This window comes from Cynoglossus semilaevis, chromosome 8, assembly GCF_000523025.1.
Source record: "Cynoglossus semilaevis isolate Cse_v1.0 chromosome 8, Cse_v1.0, whole genome shotgun sequence".
Taxonomy (NCBI): domain Eukaryota; kingdom Metazoa; phylum Chordata; class Actinopteri; order Pleuronectiformes; family Cynoglossidae; genus Cynoglossus; species Cynoglossus semilaevis.
The window spans coordinates 5,050,045-5,066,782 of NC_024314.1; the positions used below are offsets into that span (position 1 = coordinate 5,050,045).

Below are 16,738 nucleotides of genomic sequence, written 5' to 3' on the forward strand. Positions count from 1 at the left end.
AAAAATCCATCTTGTACACTGATGGAAATTTGGATTTGTTCAGGTTTCTTAGAAAACAAAACGCTTGCCTTGAGGAAAGTTAATGTCACTTTATTTTGTTCTTTCAAGAAACAGTAGGTTATAAAGAAATGATTCACTCCACAGGTATCAGGTGGTTAATATAATGTTTAGGACTTCATAACAAAGACGAAAAAGACAAAATGATAATTAACAAAAAAAAAAAACAACCCAAAGATTTACTTACAAATGATGTGAATGTCAGCCATCTTGTTTCTTTCCTTGTGTTCCTGGAGGACTGGGTTGTTGAGAACATTTTCTCCATCCAGTAGGTTGTTCAGTTACCATTTTCAGGAACACTTGGGCAAAGGTTAATGCTTTTGCCACAATGTTTCTCTTCCTGGTAAATAAAGCAACAAACTATGTTTTCTTTAGTGAGGATAAAAAAAAAGACATAGATACAGCGGAAGATACAGAGGAAAAAAGAGAAAACTAGAAATGTCAGAAACAGTAACAACAAACGATTACAAATAATGTTTTGTGAAAAGTGGCTGAGTAAATGACACACAGCAGAAAGTAATGAAAGAGGATCAGGTGACAAAAAAGGGCAGGTAAACAAAGGAAGTGAAGAGCCTTGGTTGAGAGAACAAAGTAAACCAGGAAATTGTGAAATATTACATTTTAATAAATATTAAAATATGAATGAAGAGTGTGTAAAATAATTTTGCTTCATTCTTAACATCAGTTAAAAAAAAATTGATTTTTCTTTTACGAGCTTAACTATGGCTAGACTGACCTGTAGCCAAGTATACGCTTAGTGACAAACATAACTATATCTACAATAATGTTTGTTAAATATTTGATTTGATTATTCTTTTGCAAAATTGTTATTTATGATAATGAGGAGAAATGTTACATTTCTGTTAAACAATTCTGTCTTCAATTTATTTCTGTTTAGTTCCAGGTTTAATCTAGCTTTTATTCAGCTACGCTTCGCTAACATAACGGTAGTTCTGCAGTATTTTGTGGTCAATCTTGAAGTACTAAATTCAACAATACTCGAAGTTCTGTTATACTTACAAATAACTTAATAACCAGGACAACTATTACAGCATATAAAGTGCAAAAACCCTTTCAGAAAAACACAGCCAACATGGCAAAATACATAGGAAATGATCAGGTATTTCAATGTCATTTTGCCCAAAGCCCAGCTCATGTAGTAAACAGTGTGTGTGTATGCAGAGTGTGCTTTGCTTCTTAAACACTTCATGTCATACCACAGCTATTGTGCCAACAGATGTGTGCAGAGGTCACTGCCATGTAATTACTGAACATTTCTGTCTCACTGGTGAACAATAAAAATATGCTGCTGTGTTGTGCCTGTACAGTACATTAACCACCCACTGTGGTTTTTCAGTGGGAGCTCGGCTGTGTAAGTAAGCAATTCTCCTACGAGCAAAACATTCCTTTAGAGGCGTTTTAGTAAACAAGTGACGGAGACGTCTTTCTTTCTCAGTTTCAGACCTGAAAGGCATTATTTTCAGCTTGTTTTGACGCTACAGGAAACACGCGGTTCAGTGTCAACCCCTCCTGCGTCACCCAGTATTCTGCCTCTGCACCTACGGATGAATCAACCACCGGATGCACCATGAGCTGCTCCTGTGTCCCTGATGTATTTTTGCAGCACAGCTGCAGGCATGTCACTGAAAATGGGGCCAAAAAAATTCCGAAAGATGGGAGCTCAGATAGTGATCACAGCAGGAGCTGGTTTGAGGGGATTTTCCGCAGCTCCCTCAGCCATAGACTGGGGCATCATCTGAATCTGCTGTCTTATCACAGCTGGAGAGGCTTTAGGAGACGAGGAAGGAGACGGGAGAGAAAAAGAGAGAGAGGGTAATGGTCAGGAAGGATTTTTCTAGGACAAATGTTGTTGTGTGTGTGTTTGTTTGTGTCCAAAGGGAGGAGTACTCACACACAAAATACTACAAGGAGTCATTAGAAAATAACCTTGTCCGTCCTCAGTGGTTCCTTTTTGTAGGTCACTGCAGACCTGTTAACTCCATCAAGAACCTACTGATGTTTATTGTGTTTGTGTGTGTGTGTGTGTCGCCTGAGGTGCCACTAATTTTTTTTTTTTTGCCTGTGCCAGACATAAACTCATAGACTATGTGTGGTTGTCTGCCATCATTGCTATGGCAACTGAGATGGTCTCAATTTGGAAGAGCTTTGAAATGTTCCTCCTGTTTAAAAAAAACCAAACCCCCACACTACAGCTAACACATGCATGAGACTGCATTTGTTTGCATATTATTTTGTTCTTTTTAGAACTGAAATAACTTGTTTTGTGGCCAAGAGCAGAACTTTCATCAGAGTATACAGTACAACCCTGTTGCAACCTGTTTTATTTATGATTTCAAAGTATTTCTGGAGCCATTTCTAACTGTTCTAACCTGATGAAAACTTTTTTGGCAAAATATCAGCTAATTTCATGGTAGTGACGTGGATTTTAGAAGAACTTAAACAAACAGGCCCAATTTAAACATAGAAAAAGTTGCAAGAAGATCAGGTGTTTCTTTAAGCTTGGAAACAAAAGATATAAACATAATTTTTGACGATTGCGACCGTTGAGTTAATGAGTTTGTATGTGAACAAATGACCATGTTTGAACCGAACAGCCACATTTATATTAGCAACCACTCTTATGTTCTCACTGTGAAAACTCAAATTAAAACCTCTGGCTTACCAGTTACTTATTTATATTCATCATCACGGCTCTCACAGCAGAAATTCTCCACGGATATTTTTTGCCTTAGTGTGCATACATTCTGCTGCCACAGCTGTGAGGCTTCACTTCTTCATCTCCTCACCTCCTGTCAGAAGGACAAACCCAACACATTATGACTGAAATCTTTGAAGCTGCGTCTCAACCAAGACAATGAACTATCAGTACGTCGAACATTTTTAAAGTACATTCTTCTGCCTAACTGCATTTAGCCAAGTGGATACAGCCATAGAGTACACAGTACAGTAAAAACAACAAATACTAAATAGCACAACAGATATTTTGTATCTCCTTGAAGTTTTACCTGTCATCTCAAATGTGGTGATGATATTAAAATGTCTCCACCTCTGTGAAAGCATCGGGGAGAATTTTTTTTTTCATTCCATTATCATGGGAGAAAGGCAGAACTCCCAGGTTCATTATACAAGGTCAGCAGTGATGATGTGGAGACGGACGTGCTGAGACACATCATTATTAATCATAAACCAAAAACTACTCCTGCCTGTAAACAGCACCGCTCCCTGGAGGACAGCAGAAGACAACACCACCGTGTACATGTCACCGCCAACATAGAAATTACAAAGACCCCTGGGATGCTGCCGGAGCGCTTCCCATAATCACTGTCGTTACTTTCAAAGATCTGCTAAAGGGGTTTTGCTAACAAGTAAGGAAGTAAAAGATGCAGACGGTGAATCATGTCCAAACCGACAACAAGACCAAGTGCCATCTCCATCTGGACACATTATAAATAATTGTCCTTGGTGACCGTGGTCAGCAAAGACCAAGAGAGATCAATGGTTTCCCCTGATTATGGACAGGCCCGAGCCAGATTTATTTTCAAGTCATTGGTGTGAAATGGACGAATAAGAAGAAGTTTCAGAGCGAAGCCTAAATGGCAACAGCAGGAGAGAGATGAAAGATAATACACAGGTTTGGGCCAATGACACTTAACTTGACAAAACCACAAACACACTGATCACCAATATTCATCCCATTTACACCGTAGCACACGACTGGCTGTGACCTGGTTCTTACTTAGAAAATTACTAGAAAAACGGCAGGTCTGGGGAGTTTGTATTTGATACTTTTGTACTTTATACTATACTTATTAATTCCTTATTTGTATTTCTTTTACTTCTTTATGTGTCATAATAGACATTTCAGGGACATTAGTGCCCTGACCACACAGCAAAAGGGCCAGCAGTGTAAAAGCCAGTGGTCACTGAAGGTCTTCTGGTTTTCTCCTACTGACCTTGAACAAGGAGGACTAGGGTTAATCATTCACTAAATTGACCAAAGGTGTGAATGTCAGTGTGAATGGTTGTTCCTGTATCTTCCCATGAGGTACTGTGATGACCAGTGGGCTGTCCAGGATGTACCATGTTCTCCACCAGTAACTCCTGTGACCCTGAAAAGCATTGAACTCTAGGAGTTAAAATGTAAATATACAAGTTCCACACCTGTTACATTCATATATTGATTGCGATCATGTATTACATCCATTCATCACATGAACTGTCAGTGTGTCTGCGTCACCATCGTCTGACCTGTTTCTCTTCCTCCTGTTTCAAATCTCTGTCTCTTCTGGCATCTCCTCCTATTGCCAGGCATCAGTAGCTGCTTGATGAAACATAGAGCCCTGCTGCCCTGGCAGCTAATGAAGAAGCTGCAGCTTTGACATCACAGATCAGACTCACTCATGTCAAGACCTGTGACGCTTTGAGAATACACACGTTCTCCTGTCTGTAACAGATAAGTCAGTCTGCAGTGACCCAGCACAGCAGGGAGTCCCAGTCGCTTTTCTGTGAGCATGACACACATATGGAGGAAAGTTGGAATCAGGGCAGATGCACAAAAACTTAAGTCATTACAAAGAATATATATATATATATTAACTGGATTTCTGAGATGTTAAATATGTTAATGAAGACAGGATTATGAAGCAAAAAAACATGTTTGTTTGATTAATTTTTGATTAAGCCTGAGACTCATTTAGTTGAACGTAGAGCGGCTGATCAGAGGAGGGGTGAAGGCAGGTGCTGGGATGCTGTGTCAAGACCAGATTACCTGTTGAACACAGCACAGCAGGGCCGCACTAATGACATGGACATCCAGACTTATTTATGAGGCTGAATGTTGCACTGAGCAGAACAGAAGTGTGTGAGTGCTGCAGGTTGAGACCTGGCTGAGTCACAACATTCAGACTGCACACTTTCAAATGCAGGCAGGAAGTGATTCACACACAGACAGCTCCTCACACTGTCCTGACCTCAGATTTGAACATTTTCAGTAAAATGGGAGGCAGGAGTTGGATTAGTGGTACAACAAACGCTGCTGTTTTCCAAGAGGTGATTGAAAAACAAATCTGAAGTAGTTGTTCTACATACGGCGTAAACAGCCCGTGTTGCCAGGGCAATCTCCATTCATCACTGGGGTTGGTAACGAGACGTGACTGGATGCTGCTTGTTTGTGATTAAAACAGCCGATGGAGCGAAAGATGAGACGTCTCACTGAAAGAGCCATCGACTTCCTGTGAGGCACAATACATCATTAGAAGTGACTGGAGGCTTGACAAAAAAGACTTACTATCAGTTTAATGTGTAAAACGAAGTGGATTCAGAGTAAGTTGTCAGAGCAGGAACAGAAAAAGGGACAAAAAAAAAACCCGTCAGTCCTCCAAACACCAGAGACATATTTTCTCATTCTTTCAATTGAATGTTCAATTCCCTCCAAAAAGATGGTAAGAATTGAAAATGTTGTTTTCAAAGACATGGTCGGATATTTGGAAGGGTTTTTTTAGGGTTGTAACAAGAACATTATCATTATTAAAACATCTTAAAACAAGTTTTAAGTTAATACTTGGAATATATTTAACTATAGTAAAAAAGTATCTTATAATAATTTGACAGTGGTATATTTGCAGCAACTATAAAAACAATTGAAACTAGTACTAATGCAAATGTGAGTGACTGCAAACTGAGACCCAACATACAGTCCTAGTGATAAATATCTTATTTTTATGTGGCACTAGCTTGTCTGTATTTATTACTGTACTGTATTGTAATGTTTTTTTTTTTTCACATTTGTACATATGTATTTTTTTAATGTAAAAAGAACCTCAGTTCAACTGTCATTCTAGAGTTCTCCAACCATATTTGTGCGAAGCCTTATATAAAATGATTCTATAAAGTCCTGATTTATTTATCTTTTATTTATGTATTGGTATTACTAACCACAGCATGGAAAAATAATGAGCTCAAGCCAAGACCTATTGATTACATCTGATTACAAGTCCCCTTCAGCTGCTTTCACACAAAAGGTCGTGAAGAAGTCGCTGCTGAATGAAGACATACTTTTAGTTTAGAATCTAAGATAGAAATACCAGTAGCAGCAGCACCTGACTGGACATTGGCCTTGAAATTAAGTCTGAAATGAATCTTGTAAAATACAGATACATGAAAGATGACCATGGTTCTGTTCATTGTACTGTGTCATGAAGAAATAAAATCCTGTATCATACAAACCTTTTGGTCTCACTGTTGTCACAACAGACCACGTATCATTAAACTGGTGCATCCTTGAGTTTGTGGGGAAAAAAATGTTAAGAAGATTACAGAATTAAAGATGCAAATAAAACATTGGGATTTTACAAAGACATTTAAACAATGATTATAGCGCCTCCTGCAGAGGACAAAGCGACAGAGCTAGATGTCCTGTATTTACCAACACTGGTCATAACTTCCTGTTTTTTTTTACCTTAACCCGTGCTGCAGTTCAGCCCGTTTGAGCTTATTTTAAAATAAAGTAACAGGTTTGTACTAGAACAGCTTCAGAACTACTGATCAGATTCTGTTCCCGGCATTAGCGTTCTTTTTTTTTTCGCTTTCTCTCTCACTGTGAATTCCATGATGTTGATTAGATTCCAGTTCATTATAATGACAAGGAAAATCAGTCTTTGTTTCGTAGCTCTAATTTTATTTCTGCTTTCAGGGAGGTCTTTGACGGCCCTCGCTCTGACATTTACCTGACCTGGAGTGTGGAATTAATGAAGTATTTTTGTTGCATTTTCTTAAATCCATGAGAGCATTCACTACACTGATGCATTGATGATTGTGAACCCGACTTCCTTTACCTTTCCTTTTGATGTTGATGTTTTCTTTTCTCCCTCTCATAAATATGAGCTCCGACAGATGAAAAGAAGCACAGGGAGACTGCCAACCCCCTCTGCTTCCTCCCCTTTATGAATTTTTCCTCACTGCCTTCCTTCCTCTTGCCTCCATGAACATTGGTGTTGCACTGATATGCTTCAACATACAGAAACACAGAGATGTGACTAATGTGGTTTCATCCATGACTGATTGAAACATGATGAGTGCATTTTTCGATTGCGTCCTCCCAAGTCTCTCCCATCCTCATGTTTGGGACAAAGCTCTGCTGAAACCTCTTCATCAGCATCAGCGTCATCATCATTATTGTCAAGAGCAGCAGCAGGTTTTTGTTTCTTCAAATGTTAATGTTCCTCTTACTAACAGCACGAACAGTTGGTCTGTTTCCATATGCTGGAGCTCATGTTCACTTGAGGTTTATTTCTGTATGTTCAGCCGTAACAGATATTTACCCAGATAAACAGAGGTGTCTGTTCTGATCTGCTCCCATCAATCTGATGTACCCCACGGATGACTGAAGAAGTCTCCAACTTTACTGTTATTCCCCTTAACATGGATACTGACTCTGACTTCAGCCTGAGGTTTTCAAATCCAGAAGTTTTCACAGGCGTGAGATCTAAAAATTAATACTTATTACTTGAAATAAAAAACTACAAACATGACAAGACCTTTCTAAAAAAAAAAAAAAAAGACAAGACCTTTCTAAAAAAAAAAAGCCCCTATATTCAACCAAATCATAGTCAAACGACACTGTAAACAAACAGAGTCTGTATTCTGTAAACACACTAAAGGACACCCACTGTGTGCCCAATGTGTTCTAACATTGTTCTTACACTCATTTCCATAAGAACAACCATAATCTGTGTTGTGGTCGTGTCGTTACATTTTGCTTGTGTTTTTCCCGTTCATTTATTCAACGCAGAGATTAATTCACTGCACCATGGAAACCGATTTCACTGACTTTTGCCAACAACACAACGCTCCCAGACTCACTCAGCAGGAGATGTCACCTGTTTGCCTCTCACTGCTGCAAACATTCAACACTGTCCTGTGTTTAAAGCAGACATAGTTTTATATTATGAGGTGTGAAAATGAGACAGACTGAGGCAGATAGAAACAAGACCAACTCAGAGTTCACTAGAACCTTCAAACAGCAGCTTTGGTAGTTGTGAGAATGGAGGGTTTCATGATGGAATTCACACACACACACACACACACACACACTCTGACACACACATACAGAGTAGCGCCAATCAACACCTTAAATCAGGCTTCCTGTCCTCAGCTGACTCTTGGTGCTATGAATGGAATCAGAGAACTGATGTCTGGGTTTCACACCGTGGAGATAACAATCCAAAGTCAACATCAGACACACAATAACAAATCACCTTCAGAGTTGTATTTCAAAGTAAGGAAGTATACAAACTTGGTTGGTTGTCATGTTCTGGTAGTTGGTGGAGTTCAATGCCTTGGTACACCAAACAAAGCATCAGAAAGTACTTATTATCCAAAATGATATGTTTATTTAAATTCGTAACTAGAATAATAATCTCTAAATCTCATCAAGAACATTTAATAGTCTACAGAACTTTCAAAATAATAACTAATAATGGCTAGCTCACAAAATAGCAGCAAGGTTAGCACATTTATCCAACTGAGGAGCTCATTTTTAGTTCAATCCATGGTGGTTCTCCATTTTTCGAACCCTAATTTTCTTGCTGTGAGGGGAGAGTGCTAACCACTGTCCCACTGTGTGACCCTCCATGTCTTATTTAGAGGTCAAAGACCTAATTTCTCCATAAAACTATAAGACAAATAATGAATGTAGTACAACTACTCGTTATACAGTATAACGACAGTATATCGACATAATGAACATCAAATAGCATCAATAAAAACATAAAACAAATAACAATATTATTTAAAAGACAAAACGCATTTTACTCACCAAATTTCCGATTAGTTGTACACAAATTACAACTTCCCTTTTTTCCTTAGGGCCTCATTTTCTCTGTTGTACAAACTGTCCGTGCGTTGAAGTTCTAACAAGTCGTTTTCTATCGCCATTCCTTCTACCGCTGAAAGTCCAGTGTGTCCTGTCGTATTCATAGCATATCGCTTCAGGCTGAGAATGTCAGCATCGACAGTGGTCTGGAGCAGTAGTCGCAGAGAAAACTTAATTTTCCAGAGTCCAAGCCGCTAAATGCAGTTAGCTAGATTCAAGACTGTGTGTTCTCTGACCATCCAATCAAATCACTCATATCGCCTACGTAACTGAGGGCCAGTTAAAATGCCTTGATACGTCAATTTGATGGCAACCCAAAAACTGATTGGTAACAGAATACTCTGTTAATTTGTATTCATTAATTATTCATGATAAATATATTGAAAAATAAGTAACTGTTTCTGAAGCTGTTTCGGCCAACAGAGCCTCGACGGTACAACACTGCTTGTCTGATAAAGTCTGATAGTTTCCCTTTGATACAAAATAATAAAGTTTAGCCTATTAAAGCAATTTTAGAGAATTTTTATTTTATTTCAGAATACAAATTGCCCTGTCTTGTAAATATAACATTTAACTTTCTGAGGGAGTTTTTTTTTTCCTTGAGAATTTTCTTTGTGAAATTTGGCTGTAAAAATACCATTTACTTGACCCAACTTTGTGGGTCCATTTTACAGAATATTTTTCTCTCGGCCTTCACCTCAGGAGTGAATTAAAGAAAAAAAAACAAAGGACAGATTTAAATCCGGTGGCACTGCAGAACGTCACTTTAATTCGAAACACTTTGCTTGCATTAAATTGGCATTAGCTTCGCCAAGGCATGTTCAGAGTTCCATTCATCAACCAGGCCGCTCTTGCCTTCTTTTACTTTCCTTTCCTCTTTTGTTTCCCTTGTCTTGTTTTAATTCTTGTTCCTCTCCCTCTCCTCCTTCCTCAATCTCCTCCCTTTTTTCTACCACCCCATCCTCACCCTGATCCCGTGCCTCTCTCCAGAGGTCTGTACACCTCCTACTCCTGAATACATCTGCGTCATTCATGCCATGCAGTTACGTCAGAGCCTACTTCAGCATCCTGGGGGGCTGAGAGGTACAAGTGAGGAAGAGGTAATGGGTTGTTGGGGCGTAGGGGGCGGCGCATCGAAAAGAGGAAGAAGATGGAGAGGAACATTGGAATTTATTGACATAATTATATGCATGTTTTTGTTGCTGTGGGTTTGATTTGAGTCATTTGTCCATTTTTAAGGATTAATTTTAAACAGAGATTTTTTTCCATTTAGTTTTGGTTTTTGTAGACTAAATTCCTCTCTTTATTTAAGGTATTCGGCAATGTCCCTTTAAATTCTTTCAGGTTTTTGTCGACATTTTCGCTTTGTTTTTCCTTTAGTATTAGCAATGTTTTTGCTGTAGGGTTACAATGATGCTTTAGCATTGCTGAATGTTTAAATATTCTTATTCACAATGTTCCATGCATTGACTGCCTTTTCACTCAACTTATATATATATATATATATATATAAACACACACTACAGTAATGGTATTTTCTGATACATTTACTGATACTTGCTGGCGGCCCTGGCGCTGCCTCTAGCTCTAAAATTATGTTGTGCTCAATAAAGTCTGCCTTCATCTGTTTCCTAAATATAATATCTCTATTATTGAACAGATGACAAACTAATGCTGGGCTCTTTAGTCTTTCCGTCCATTAAAGCCTTAGTCCTGATGAAGTATAAAGAAAAAACAATCAATGGTATTTTGCTTTAAAGTCAGGACGTCTGTCCTCAAAGTTTAAATATTTATTCAAACCAACTTTCTTTCATCTCGACTGCTGTGCTCAGCTAGACTAAGGAGAGGAAGGAGAGGGAAACAGTAACTACTCTGAGTGATCAGGACCTTCAGGAGTCGAAGATGTGAAAATGAAGTATTGTGTATTTTAAAATTGCACATATTGACTCATTTTTTAATGAATGTCAATAAAGACGCTGGAAGGAAAATATATAACAAGGGCACCAGCTCACAGCAGACTGGAGAAAATGACAAGAAAGAACTCATTATTTCATTTGTCATTTCACCTTCACTTCTTCAAAATTCATTTCCAGTAGCATTTAAATGCCACACAGATCAGAGAATCCTCCAGATCCTGATCTATATATATATATATATATATATATATATTAGGATACAATGAAACCCAAACCTTTTCCACATCACACTTGATATTTCAGTTGTGATAAAATGCATGGCTAAAAAAATCTTTTCTAAAGATTTGTATACTGAATGCTTTGAACACAAATCTCATGATGACATTTATTATGTTTTCCTCCTTTTAACAGAAACCGAGGCAGATTTATGTCTCCTCTTTTGGTTCTGTCTGTCAGGGTGAAGAAAACACACCTGTTGAGCTGCATCTCTAACAAGCATCCTGGTGATTATGGAGAGCAGCTGCAGAATCTCTGGGGTTTTTAAAATGAGAAATCTGGAAGAAAACCTGGTTTTGAATTCAGTGTGTGTGGAGTAGATAGATGAAGTTGGATGAAGGGAAGAAGGGTTTTGTCCAACTTTCTGTCAGTAGCTGCTGTTTACACAACCATCTGTTCACTGCTGTTTAAACTGTGGAATTCCATCTCTGGTTTGTGACTCAGTGGAGAACAGGGAATATTTTTATTTATTCAAATAAAAATATTACATTTGAAAGGAATATACAGTACCTTCACCTATGCCCATGCAAAAGCTCCATGGTCCCATTTTGGTAACCACTGCCTTAATCTCTTACACTTAAAAAACAAAAAACAATAATAATAATAATGATAATAATAATAATAATAATCAGTTTTTCTTCCTTTAGTATACATTTCATCAAAGTCATCACTGTATCATCTCCCCCATGTTGTCAAAGCTACAACTTTTTAAATGGCATTTTTAACACGAGCTTACGTTCCTGAATGTTGCATTTCTCCTTCGTTTACATTCTCAGTACACTTCACTGGAGCATTGATTCTTCTTCTCTCTTTGTTGTTTTTCATCTCCTGCGAAGCGACAGATGTGAATGGATGAGGACAGGAGTGACAGAGGAGTTACAGCAGAGACACAGTCGACTTCAACTGGATTTTACCAACATGTAGATAGATGTTTACATAAATGCCACAGCTATAGTGAGGGATTCTCCTCGGTGCACGAGGGAAATCAATACTCCAGAAGAATTATACTGATGCTGAAGATGCTTGGAGGTGGTGTTGGTGTGTATTTGTGTGTGTGTGTGTGTCTGTGTGTGTGCGGAGTGAGGGGGCTGTAAACACAGTTTGTTTCTTCAGCTGAGACCCTGTGTTTCTTCATCAACTTCCTTTTCTCAAGCCATGAAATTGCCGTGCGTCGTCAATATTAGCGTTCCCATCAGTCACTCATTGACTCTTTGCAGACTTGTGTGTGTCCGTATGCATATGTCTTGCTTGTATTTATAGTAGCGCCAGAATGTGTGTGCGTCTGTGTGCCAACAGCGGCAGATGGCACTTCCTCCATAAGTCACTGCGTTTTTAATAAAGAGCCCGGTGAGAAATGAAGGGACTTAGAAAGAAAGAAAGAAAAAAGTAGAGAAGGAAAGGACGGAAGGGTTTATTTTATTGTGTATATTAAGAAATCTCAACTCTGAAAAGCAGAGGAGTAAAATAATTTCTGAGTGGAGGTGTGAGTCATCCATGTGAGGTCACGTTAACCGTCCGTTTCACCTCAGGGAGTCTTTTTTTAAACACTCAGTTCAGTTGCTGAAGTTCCAACTCCCTAGTTGGATTTTCTGGCATCGCTGTTTGTGTGTGCGTGTGTGTGTGTGTGTGTGTGTGTGTGTGTAGGATTATTTTCAGTTTGCTTTTAATAACTGCCAGGTTTGATGTGATCCATGTTTAAAGCATCAGTGACGCTGATGGTGATGTAAACCAACAGGAGTGGGGATCCTTCGTCTTATCACAGACCAGATTGAAATCATAAACTGATAATGAAACACTTGAGTTTTGACAATGTGTCCTCACATATTTGTTCTCTGGTGTTAATTTGTGATTAAATGCAAACTACATGGGGAGAAAATGGTGTAAATGGTACAAAATAGCAATAAAGGCTTAGACCATGATCTCAGTGTGGTTTATTATGATCTAATTAAAAGAAGGAATAATAAATATAACTATATAATACAATAATGAACATTTAAGCCTCCATGGGTGGAAGAGTGGAGGTTTAAATATGGTGTTAGCGTTTCCCTGGAAGAAGCAGAACAAAACAATGTAAATAAGTAGGTGATTGGATGGATGGACAGATGGACGGATGGACGGATGGACGGATGGAGGGATGGATGGATGGATGGACAGAGGGATGGATGGATTGATTGAAGGGACGGATGGATGGATGACGGATGGATGGATGGATGGATTGAAAGGATGGATGCATGGATGGACGGATGGAATGGAAAAATTCAACTGTTGTTTTTTTCATTTAAATAATTATTGTACAGTTTACTTAATTCATTAAAAAATCTTTACAAACGTTGTGTATTAGTTGTTGTCATATTCTAATGTACTTTTTGCCCATCCACATGTAAGAATGTAGCAATGAAACGTAGGATCAGATCAGATCAATGGATTGGGACGTCAGTGTATTAATTCATCTGTGGCAGCAGAGATGTGACTCTCAGGTCTCCACACTCTTCACGTGAGTCATTTAGTTTTACAACCTTCTACATGATTGAATTTGTTCACCTCGTTAGACAGCCTTGATTAAATATTCAGGCGTCTGTAACAGCTGATGAGCCTGTGACCTCGCAGACTGGAGAAACACATCCACACTTCCTGGGAATAAGAAGATCTTCCCCCTCTGTTCTGAAATGAGCTGCAGTATTCTCAGCTCAGCCGGTGGCGGGTGGTCCATGCTCCCCCTCTGAAGAGAGTTCCAAGGTGATGCTGTAGGACAGGTTGGTAGCCAATCAGGACTCTGTCATCAGAGCAGTGGAGCTGAGCTCAGTAATCGATGTATTTGTGCCGTCAGTCTGAAGCCTGGAGCGAGAGTCAGTGAAGGGGTCACAGTCTGAGCCTGAGGTTTCTACTTAGAATCAGAAGATGTAGTGGATGACTGGAGATGTTCTAAGAAAACAACAAAAATACTCCATTATGGACTTGAAAAGGAGGCCAAAAACAATGACATTAAAACGTCCAAAGGGTCATGGTGATATAACATACAAATGTTTTACTGTTATTGTCTTGTATTGTGAGTCAGTTTATTAAAGAGAAGAACAGTTATGTTTGCTTGAAAACAATTCAGTAACTAAGTAAAGATCAGACAAACATTTTGTGCATAACAGGAAAATAGCAAAAAGATAACCAGTATGATAGAAACTTTAGCTGAGAACTTTGGCAGAAATTAGCCATAAGACAAACAACCACAAAACAAATGCAAAAACACAATTAAAAGTCCAGCTGTAACATTTTCAAAACATCAATAACCACAAAGTAGTTTTAATAACAGGCCAGATGTTTTAATTTAGATTTAGCCAAAAGTCAGGGCACAATTACCTTTTGTTGATAAAATGGCTAAAACCTCGGAGTCAGTCCTGTGTATAGCTTAATGTCAGCCTCAAGCCAGAAACAACAGTGCTGAAATGCACTGAAATCATATTTTATGAGTTTAAATAACAGATCCTCACCTAAATCTTCCAAAAGAAAATGGAGTGTTTTCATTTAAATTAAATAAAACTCCTCTTCTCCTGCAGACACTGTGATTCATGCTCACAATAACCTCGGCAGAAAAAGGCAGGACATCCTTTATTGATGCCTCCAGAGGTTGATGGCTTCACAAATGTTCCCAGAGTCATAGCTGTGAGTTGGGATTGTATGAGTTTTAAGACAAAGACTTTGTGTTCAGACGTTTTCCTCGCCAGGAGGACAGTGGCTGTTCATCGAGCACATACGTCTGCAGCACGGCCCGTTAATGAACACATGAGAACCGGTCCGAGCCAGTGATATCCATTGATCACTTCATGCTTTCGAGCGTGGCGACACGTCTCTTCATCTGCAGATGAAACAGATAACTGCAGGAAAAACAATGCACGGTGGCGTTAGCTGCCAGAGAGAGATGCAAAATATGAGAAGACGTTCCAGTGTGATTCTCTGTGCTGCCAAATTAATCAGCCAGCTCTCGGCGCAGGCTGAAATCACAAAACCTCTTTCAACAGACAAGGTTGTCTTTAGATTTTTTTTTTTTCCTGAGGTAGACATCAGTACTGCGGCAGACAAAAATAACTTGCTCATGTAGCAAACAGAGGGATGAAAGGGCAAACAACTTCAGTGTGAGAGAGAAGGATTTTCAGGCTAGTACTATTGGAGCTCCTCTTGTTTGTGACTAAAGCCTCTGTGTCTAACAAAAACATTGTGTTCCATTTAAGTCAGAAGATTAGGCTGTGGCCCCGCCCTCACCTGATGACTCCTGGGATTGACCACACCTCCAGTCGTGATCCTGAAAATGATGAAATCACAAAGGATGACTAAATTACTGTGTTTTCTTTTTTCTGTGGACCAGTACCCAACAACCAAACAGCCTGCACTGGTCCATGACCCAGTGATTAGAGATCTTTGCTTAAGGAAATGGGAGCATATATAGTGCGGGAGCAGCCGAGTATTTAAGGCCAAACGTTGGCCAAATCTGGACTCCTTGGACTGGTCAGGTTGTTAGCACCTGGACACCTGGAGATGCCGCGACTGGTGCTAAATCACAGGTGCAGACTAAGTGTAGTGACCGCTGCAGGAGGCAGCGGGAGAGCAACATGGTTCTTTTTTAATTAGAACATGAGAGAATGCTGTAGCAATTTTTAATTTATTTCTTTTTTTCACCCAGTGACTCACCTGTTTGCGCTGCGTGACGTCCAACTTTGAAGCGTTGTCTTATATAATTTCCCCTCACTCTCATTCTGAGAGAGCATTAAAATTAATGAACCTTCAAGCAATTGTTGCCCACCACATTAAATGTATGTTCCATTTTTAATTATTGTGACACAGTCAGGCAGAAACAGTCCCAGGGTGGCACGCAGCTTAACTGCAGCAGTCATGAAACAAGGCCTGCAGGAGGAGATAGGAGTCAGTGCTGCTGAAGTGAAACTGCAGTTCAGAGATGCTGCAAGAAGTATTTGTGGTTTCTCGGTTGAAAATATATCACATCTATATCAAAGCATATTTACACAGACTAGAAATCTGACCTGGTAAACTAGAGCATTTAAATATAATAAAAAGAAAAACTGTAAAAAGAAATATAAAGCTATGAAATTTAAAACAACAAATAGACATGTTTGTAATTAGATAAGACAAAAAGTGAGCAATAAAGTATAGACGTTTAAAAAATACAAATATGCACAAATTGTACTTTATCCTAAAACTGCTTGATTAAAAATGTTAATATTTTATTTTTTATTATTATCCACAATATAATTCCACATGCAAATATTTGTTGTTTTATTTTCAATTCCTAATTAATCAAAAGTAAAATTTTAAGAAATGTGAACTTTAAAGAAACGTGGGCTGATATCATAATTTATGTAGTACATTTATACACTAAAAATCCTCAATAACATAGAAACCTTTACATTAGAAAAAAGCTAAAAGTCAGTTTTTCAAATAAAAATTTAAATAAACACAAAAAAGTCAACTCAACTAAATATCGTTAAAAAAGTACAATAATTATAATAAAAACAAACCTAAATATTAGTTAAATGACAATAATATTTGCTGAACTTTCTTTAGTTTATGCTAGGCATATACCTTAAAATAA

The 16,738-nt window shown here is 38.5% G+C and overlaps 1 long non-coding RNA gene across 5 annotated transcripts; it reads right to left on the minus strand.

Moving 5' to 3' along the window:
- Nucleotides 1-448: 448 nt before the first annotated feature.
- Nucleotides 449-9,186, minus strand: LOC103381693 (uncharacterized). 5 transcript variants are annotated; one of them, XR_003050369.1, is made up of 8 exons: nucleotides 8,894-9,186; nucleotides 8,372-8,413; nucleotides 6,912-7,083; nucleotides 6,304-6,356; nucleotides 5,167-5,309; nucleotides 4,032-4,581; nucleotides 2,741-2,867; nucleotides 449-1,845 (listed from the first exon to the last, which is right to left on the minus strand). It is a non-coding gene; the product is annotated as an uncharacterized LOC103381693 (long non-coding RNA). The 5 variants fall into 5 exon arrangements; XR_521825.3 differs by having other exon boundaries at nucleotides 4,032-4,187; nucleotides 4,327-4,581; nucleotides 6,304-7,083; XR_003050368.1 differs by having other exon boundaries at nucleotides 6,304-7,083.
- Between the last annotated feature and the right edge of the window lie 7,552 nt (nucleotides 9,187-16,738).